This window comes from Gastrolobium bilobum, unplaced genomic scaffold (genome assembly GCF_033153095.1).
Source record: "Gastrolobium bilobum isolate Gb01-03AN ecotype WA unplaced genomic scaffold, APGP_CSIRO_Gbil_v1 utg50351, whole genome shotgun sequence".
Lineage (NCBI taxonomy): Eukaryota > Viridiplantae > Streptophyta > Magnoliopsida > Fabales > Fabaceae > Gastrolobium > Gastrolobium bilobum.
The window spans coordinates 62,958-72,692 of NW_026897333.1; positions in this window are offsets into that span (position 1 = coordinate 62,958).

A 9,735-nucleotide genomic window follows, 5' to 3' on the forward strand; every position below is an offset into this window, starting at 1 on the left:
AGGAAAGTTTGTTGTGTTATGTTAAAGGATAAAATGAAACCCTTATTAATTTTACAGAAGTTTTGTTAACATGTTATTTTGTGGCAGAACCTTGCAGGTTGATGATTTAAAAATATTATCGTTATCCTAATTAATTTAAAATTAAAGTATTGAATTCTTATTAATTTTTATGATATTAATATGTTTAATTCTCAGTTATTACTTCTGTTCATTTTTAATTGTCTTTTTTTGGATGTATGCATAAATTAAGAAAATTATTAAGTAAATTTGATTATAAGCAGGGAAAAATATTTATTTTTGACTATTTTTTTATTGATAGACTCGAAATGTTTTTCCCACTATATCAATCCTCTTTTTCAGTTATTAATAATAACAATATAGTTAGGAGAAAAATTGTAAATTATGTATCTTAATATGTGGATGACCTTTGACTTTTCATATGCCTTATGATATATGGATGACCATTTGATTTTTCATGACTTTTGATATATTATGTATCCACTACATTAATAGTGTATTGAAATGCATTTACTTCTTTATTGATAAATAGAGTCCTATGTATAAGGACATGACTCTTGTAGGAACGATTATGATAGATGAATAATAAAATGTTTGCGATACTTTCTCTCTTATTTCTCTTTAAAGTTCTCTTTCTTTGTATTATAACATTAACTTAATAATGTGAGACAAAAATAATAGATAAAATGATAAAAAAATAAATTAAAGTGACAAATAAAAGTAAATAGAAGGATTCCTATTTTTTTTAATTCCTTGTCAGATTTAAGATACACATTATGTTGACAAAAAACCTAAAAAATAAGCACTTAAATTAGGAAAATTAAATGCTGGCCCAAAGTTGTAGAGTGATCATGTTTCTTTCGTTTTCATAATATATGTCCTATACTTTGCCGTTGAAAATTTATTGTGTCATTAATAAATAAGCAATCAATCATGAAAATTAATTGCACACCATGACAATGACTCATTTTCACTATTTATTGCTTCAAATAAACGTATTCAGTTAAAAAAAAAAAAAGTGTCTGAGATCTTTTGATTTATTTCACTACTGTCTCTTATAATACCGTGATCAAAATAAATCTCTACAATTTATCTCCGTACCTCATCAGCCTGTCAAATGCTTCAGGTTACTTTTCCAGGAATGACAATTTTATTTTTCAGCTTGTATAATGACAAGTTTAACATAAATCAGTCTAAAAAATCTGAATTTCCTCCATAAGCTAATCTTCTACAATCCTGTACATGAAATCTAAAACGCTTTGGCCAAACACAACATAGTTCGACCTTCTAAGCAACTTAGCAATATCTCTTAAAAGTGATCTAAAATGTGCCTTTGTTATCAATAATGATTAGTTCAAATGGTAAGAAATTTATTGAGACGAGTGCTCCAACCAAATTAATTGAATTTCAGATAATTGGTTGAAAAAATAAATAAATGTGTCTTTTGTTTTTATTTCAGGCAATTGTTTTTATTATGTTACATAACCTAAAATCATCTTCCTACACACACAAATTTTATATAAGACCCACTTTAAATTTTTTCTCTTTTTTCCTATTTTCTCCTCTCTCCTCCTTTTGTGAGAGTAAGAAATTTGCTTTTAGGTTATGTTACATAACAAAAAGCAATTCCCTTTATTTCAATGGTAAATAAAAACAAACCGAAAAGGGAAAGAAACTGAAGGAGTTTGGTCTAAAGAAAAAGATATATTTGGGTTTCCTCATTGCACTTTTATGACTTCAGAGAATCTTTCAGGTTTCAAATTGTCATTTCCATCTTCAACCAAGCAATTTTTTCGGAGAACAAAACACAAGAGGGGATAGAACCTATAAGAGACTACTTGCATTCTGTGTCTAATTTTATTGCCACACAAATTTTAGACCAAAATAGGCCACCGACCTAGAGAGACATAGCTACATGCATCATGTTGTTCTTAGCCTAGGCACAACGACGTAATCATTCAATTAATGAAATTGAGAAGTTTATGTTAAACATTAAGCTGGAAAAAAAAAATAATGTAATTAATACCCACCTGATTCGTAGTTACAATTCACATATAGCGAAAAGCCAAAGATTTAAGATATACATGATTGATATGTGATCTTTCTAGTTTGTTATAGTGTTTGCCATGTTCAGCAAAACCCCAGTGAGGTCTTATTCGTGGTAATTCATGTTTCGCAGAATCAGCTGGCAAGTCGGTAAAGGGACTTGTCGTTAGCTTGTGGGGACTATGGTGAAAACTGAAAACGATGCGAATGGAGGCATTGCAACATTAAACATTTTCTGTGCCACCGCATATACATGACTGTTCATCATCCGTTCATCTGTGGGGACCTTCTCTCATTTGGTTTGTTCATAAGGACAAGACAAGGTGAACACTGATAGGTACTATACTTTCACCAAATTTAAATTTACATAGAAATTGAATATTTGAGCTAGCTTTTGAAGATGCTCTTCAGTCATTGCATGTTTGTGGACTTTGGAATGGAAAAAAAAAAAAAGAAAAAAAAGGGAAATTTAAGCCTGTATTTTGAGTTTTTAGCATAGACTTGCCTTTCATGCTATGCTAGAAAAGGTTAAGTAAAGTATAATAAAGGTCATTTAAAGTAGCTCTATAGCGATGCGGTTCCAAACAAATGGAAAAGCGTTAAAGGCATCTTCTGTAGCTCGGTACATGCCGCCCGCTTTGTCACCTTGTGAGGGCCCAATTCATCTGTCATGTTATTACAGCAAGAAATTTCATACAAGAATCGTATTGCATACTGTGAGCAGTTTATATTAGAACCCAAAACTAGAAAACTGTTCAAAATATCGATTTCATGGGTGTTGCACTCACGACAAGTGCACCGGTCGTACGAGTAATATAATGTTAAAGTATTCTCACGAGGATTATGACTTAATCACTAATTCACTACTTTAACTTAAGTTGGACAATAAAAAAGGTATTTGGAACAAAATTTGAATTAAAATTTAAAATATTAAAACTAATTAATCGCAAGAATTTAAAGATTTGAATTAACTAATAAAAATTAAACGTAGCTAGGGCTTCGATTTCTTTCAATCTCTCGATTATGTCTGAATTTCTTCTTTAAGTTAATCATCATTAATATCAATATAATAATTAGGGCTCAATCCCTTGTTACCCTAAATCTTTACCATCTTGCAAGAACCCTAGTTCTCCGATTATTCCACAAGAAAATAAGCATTAAATTCAAGAATCTAAAGATTACGCAAATCCTATGTCTATCCTTAGAATCATAATGATTACGATGAAATTGTCATACAAGGATCATGCACCAACATTCCTATTGTCATACATTTATCTAAGATCAATTGTTGCGAACTCGGCAAGTGCACCGCTCGTACAAGTAATAAAGTGATAAGAAAAGTTGTCGATCCCACGAGGACTGATGACCAAGCAATAATTTATCTGTTTAACTAAAGTTGGATCGATCATGAAAGGAGTTCTTTGAGAATATTGTAATTAAATTAAAAACAAAATTTGTAAACTTATTTTTAGTTTTTAATATTTTAGAAAATAAATTCAGAATTAATAAACTAGGAATTTGGTTTTGAATTTTAATAAAAGACGTAGCCAGGACTCGACTTCCCCAATAGTTTCCTAACGAAACTACTTATTCTTATAATTATATTCAGGATCAAGTTATTAACAGTTCTTTCTATATTTGATAGAATCACAATCCCTTGATAATCTAATCCTTTATTTCACTCCAAAGTCTAATCCCTTAGTACTTTTTCATAAAATAAGCATTAACGCAAAAATCTACGGTTATAGAATTCATAAGTCTATATCCCTAGATCATACAAATTCCAACAATCAATCAATCGAAATCGGTACACCAACATCCCTATTGTCATGCACGACTCTAATGTTCATTCAAGATTGGCCAGATCATAAACAAGACTGGAAATTTTAAATAAATTAATTGCATAACTTAAATCAAGAATATAAATCATAAGAGAAGCAAATAGCGTTTAAGAACCCATTGGTTCTGTCTCGCCCTAACTACTTAAAAAAAATTAGCCTGACATAGTCAGTAAAACAAGAATAGATGAAAAGAAACTAAAATTCATAAAAAGGAAAATAAAACCCGGTCTCCACGGTGAAGCTTTGACCGTTACTCTGTTCCTCTGCCTCCTTTTCTTCGCGTTTCCCCCAATCTAAGAATGAATGGAATGAGCCCTAACGTGCGTTTTTATAGAAATAAAAATGGGTTTTTTAATTTGGACCAGGCTCGTTGAGGATTAATTTTGATTAATTCTTTATTTTTCTTGATCCTTATCCTTTGCAACTGCCTTTATCCTTCTTGATTGCAATTTGTTATTTTAGACCTGAAACAAACTGAAAAGAGATTAGAATCTTATCCAGTTGTTGGTATTTTAATATCTTTAGATTTTATTAACTAACACTATATTTTTAATTATATTAAATATTATTTGAACTATATTTAACCTTAAAAACATAGTGTCTTAGACACTTATCATCAATCTACAAGATTCAAGCTCGTAGAAAGTATTAAGAAAAGACAATTTCATTCATGATAAAAAGAAAAATTAACGTAAAGAATTGTTCAAAGCATAAATAAAAAATTGAATTCCATCTAACCCTAACTACTTAAGGATTTAGCCAGACATAGCAAGATCAAGAATGAAAGAAAATATAAAAGCTTCCCCAAACTTCATAGTTGATTGGTGAGTCTTCAAAACTTTCAGTGCAGACTTGATTCCTATCCGTCTCCGCCGTTCACGAACATGAACCGGGTGTTTCGCCGCGTTCCCTCTGCCTCCAAGTACCAAGAACTCTCCAAAAATGTGAAAATGTGATTAATTCTGACCCAAATTGTGTTTTTAAGAGCAAAGAATTTGTGCCCTAAGTGGATACTTAAAGTGCTTAAGTTGGGTCATTCGGAGCGCTTAAGCGCGCTGTGGGGCGCTTAAGCCTCCTAAGATTTGCATGGATTTTTCACGTGGCGCTCTTAAGTGCGCTCTTCGAATTAGAATTTTTTAACTTGGTCGCGCTTAAGCCCTGTGTTGGGGGCTTAAGCGCCCTCAGGCAGTGGGTAATTGCTCATTAATTGAAATTTCTGGAGTTTTAGGGGGCTTAAGCCTCGTTTTCAACAATTTGATTATCTTGATTTTTTTCAGATAAGATCTTCAAATCTTCTAATTTTGATCTCCATCTATCCAATCTTCATTTATCTTGATTACAATCATTGGATTTTTCTGGTAAGATTTTTAATGAGGCAGCTTCTGATACATATTTCTTCTCAATAGGATTATTGTACATCAAAGGGGAAGTGTTATAAATAATTTATTGGTTGTCCATATCCGTTATATAACCGTTATGGCCGTTGAAGACGTTATGGCTGTTGGAGACGTTATGGTTGTTGGAGATATTACGACCGTTGGAGATATTATGACCGTTGGAGAATAATTTCAGTTATTGTAACTTTCATGTTTTCCGAGCCTATAAATAAAGCATCATTGTAGTGTGACAATACAATCTGAATACATTCCTCTATCTCTTATCTTTATATTCTAATTCTTAGTAATTTTACAACAAAAATATATTTTTGAGAATGTTACTATACACGTTCTAATAAATTATTTTTTGCCCTCTTATAATGCACCAATAAATAAGTATATTGTGTGCAAACGTTAACACATGATAATTAAATAATAGGATAAATAACAATCATGTTACACGTTCTCTGTTCCAGGAAAAAAAAAATTCATGCTGCAACGGGAGAAAACTGAAAATAATAGTATAAAATAAGTTGTTACCAAAGAAAAAAAAAATTGTATAAAATAAGTTTACAGTGGGAGTCAACAAAACAATTTCGACACCAATTGGGCTTAGCTACAATTGCCAGCTTTATTCCCAATTGTCTCAGGCCCGCAACATGAGATTTGTCTGGTGCAGGTCCCAAAAGACACCCGCTCGTGAAGACAAAAATGGTCATCAGTATTAGACATTAAAACAGTAACACACGCGGCTATTGCCTTTTCTTTTCTTCTTTTAATAATATACTTGTTCTTTAAGGGTGTGTGTGAGTTGAGTAGAGGAAGGAAAAAATAAAAAAATAAATTAAAGTAAAGAAATTGAATTTGAAATTAAAGAGAAAGGAAAACTGGTACTTTAGTAATGAAAGGAAAGTTTGCCCAAAATATTTTATTTCCATGTTATTAATCTTAATCCACATTCCCAATGTAAGTGCAACAAAATAAAAAAAACAATATAGTTGTCTTCATACTGAGTCGGTGTATTCTTTTATTCATGCTTAAACTATAATAACTTTTACATATCACATGCTCAAATAACAGATTTTTATGTTAAAATAAAAAAAAATATTTTCTAAGGACCTTTCTCGAACCTTTTCAAAATGGGTATATTTGATGTAAACAAGACACGAGGAGATCCATAAGGGAAAGGCAGCAGCCATGTGCGTGTACAGAGGATCTAAATGAACAACATTCATTACTCACCTCAAGAAAGTGACTACAATGGATCTATTGTAGCTATCTGTAATTAATATTGTAGATAACATGAAATCTGTTACATTTTATACACATCACAGGAAAGATTCAGTAAAGTCAAGTAATGAAGGCGAAAGCACAAAAATGAGATTGGTTCTACACACCAAGCGTATGTATAACTGATGGCTTACCTTCAGCATCAAAGGAAATGTAATTTAGATATTTTGATCATCATGTTTGGAATTTTGTTAAAATATGCGTGATATAGTAATAATAATTGAACTTTTTATTTCAGTACAAAAAAATTTGACTTTTTTATTTCAAAAGAGGAAGCGGTACTTTCGTTAAAGAAAAGTGCTACTCTTTCGTTTCAGAAAATGATATGTACTTGGGAATGACAAAGTTTCATTCCATAATAATGATCAAATATAGTTTCTGTGACCATTACTTCCAATTTCATTTTAGTAAAATGAACGCCACGTTCTCATCCAAATATCTACGGAAAAATGGCTTCTTTCTACTCACAAACTATCTAGAAAGTACCTAGAACACTTCCTCTTCTTTTGTTGATAAAACCTAATAAGAATACTATTCCTTCATTTAAGAAAATGATATCTCCTTTAAAATACAAATTTCATTTCATACTAACAATCAAGGGTTTATGTTTGTTATGTTACATGATGTAACATAACTTTCCTACACACACATTTTTATATAGATCTCATCCCTTAATTTTTCTCTCTCCTTTCTTCTCTCTCCTCTCTCTTCTCAATCATGTAACATAACAAACATAAAATCCAACAATCAAACATACTTTACGTATTCTTATTATTATTTTTCATTAAACAAAGAGAGAGAACATGATTTTCAGTTCCTCACCTACCCACTTTTCTGGGGCTAGCTTTTTTAATATCAAAGCCCAAGAAGGGATGGACACTTTAACAGGCTTTTCGGAATTTGGACGAATCATGGAAATATTAAGCCCACAATGTAATGTGGGTTAGATTAACGAGAACCGAAGTCCTTTCTTCTTTCATCCTTAAAAATTCCAATTCAACTATTTTCTCAGACACTGAATCATCACTTTTACTTTTACTAGATTCCTTGCGTTGCCTTGTTATGGTGTCACAACTCACAACCATCAACATCAACGTATATAGAACCAAAAAATACCAGTGCTGATCCAACCCACTTCACCAAATCATCACAATCCCATTATTCTGCCTGTTATATTATGTTGTTCTTCGTATTATTCATATACCGTTTCTCATTTCTCACGAATGTTTTTAACACAGTATGTTGAATTCTCAATGCAGTACATATCATTCCCACTTTTAAAAACACATACACAGATCTGATTTGAGCAAACAAAAATTGTAACATAAATTCTGCTATACAGTATGTACGTGCCTATTGCTTAACGTTATATAGATACCGAAATCTCTTTGTTCAATTATAATACTACAATCTTCCCTTGTTCACAAAGAAAAATAATCCTACTTATCCTTTTTTTTCTCTTTTATAAGTTTTAACAATATGTGCTTTAAATTTAGCTTGAATATCTTTGAAATGTTCTATAGATCTAGTGGGGGCGGTAAGAATCGAACTTGTGACCTTGTGGTCATTGAAGCTTTGATACCATATAAAGAATCACTTTAATCCAAAACTTTAAGGTAATGAGTGAAGACCTTTTTAATGGTTTAAATTATTCTCTAACATCATTGTCAAAGGCTAATACAGTTGTATACATACACTCCTTAAGCAAATTAAAGAGTTTATTTTGGACTTGAAAGGTGAACAAAATAAAAGAATCACTTTGTCCATATGTCTGAATTGTTGTATGGGTCCAACAGTATCAGTATTTCAGCTTGGATTCCAGTTTGTAGGTCTCTTTCTTGAAAATGTCTTTGGCTAGAATCATGTTAGAGCACTGCCTGACCGCATTTTTTCTTTGGTTAAATGCAAAACTACAGCTGGTTTCTAGCACACTATATTTCATAACCATGGAGGCCATAGAATCATTCATTCGGGATACCTGAAGACACTGATTCAACTCCATTAGTATCGCATTCTGCTACTTCAAATTTGAATTTGTAGGATGCATTTCCAACTTTTTTTTCCTTGCACGCTCTCAAATTATCGAGTAAGATCATTTACTTACTTATAAGCGGAAAATCATTGCATCAACTGCAACAATTTTGTGTTAACAGTGTTATAACACGGAGAAAGGGGAGGATCAAGTAAACTCTTGGGACAGACCACATTCCAACTTGGACTACACCGCCTTTATTTTTTTTCATGGCAGTTGAAAGTCCCACATTGGTAAGGATGTGACACAAATTGGTCTATATAATCGTCTGACAGGCTTGTCAGTTCGCCGAGTTGGGTAGCTCCAGCTTGTAACCCAAGTGGGGGCAACTAAGGTGATGGAACACGGTTCTGGTATCGCTTGGTTGGGTCGGATGATGCGCCATGCTGGTCTGCCCGCTCCAAGTTGAGAGTTGAGCTATGGGTCTTGAGCGAAGGCTCAGGTCTCTTGGCTCCTAGACTGGGGGACACCGCGTGAGGCTGGTTTCACAGAGCAGCGTTCACCCCCGGCTCCTGACAGTGGAGGGATTACAGACTGCAGCATTTCCAGCCCACAATGCCAGGTGATCCTAGCCGCTTGAACCATCACTTTTTGTTGACTTACATGTGTAATGACATTTTCAATTACCAATGCTTTCTTAATTCTATTATTATCCTTGTTGAGTTTCCATGGAACATTGTCCTAGTTTGGCTGATGCTGCAGTGGGGAGGATTTCCGTGCTATCTTTTCACCTCAACTGGACCTGTAATGGGAATTTTATATTTGTCAACAGCAAAGCTTGCATTTTGTAGTAGTAACATTCAACTCTTACCTGTCTTGCCTTTCACAACTCAGCAAACTGATTTTGATGGCTTCATTTCTGCATGATTATTTGATATTGGTAGGTATGTGTGAATTTTTTCTTACTGAATTGAAATAATTATAAAATAATTTCATCAACTGCTTTAATTCCAAACAACAGTGCAATTCAGTTAGACATTTTCACTTCTCCAATGAGATTGGTCAGTTGCCAAGTTTCAGTTTATTGGGTTTCCTGGCTTATAAGCATTATTTTTAAGAGAAGAAGGTATCCCACATGCTTACTAATAGCCTTTGAAATTTAAAATCAAGGCTCAAAATATGTGGAGGGTTA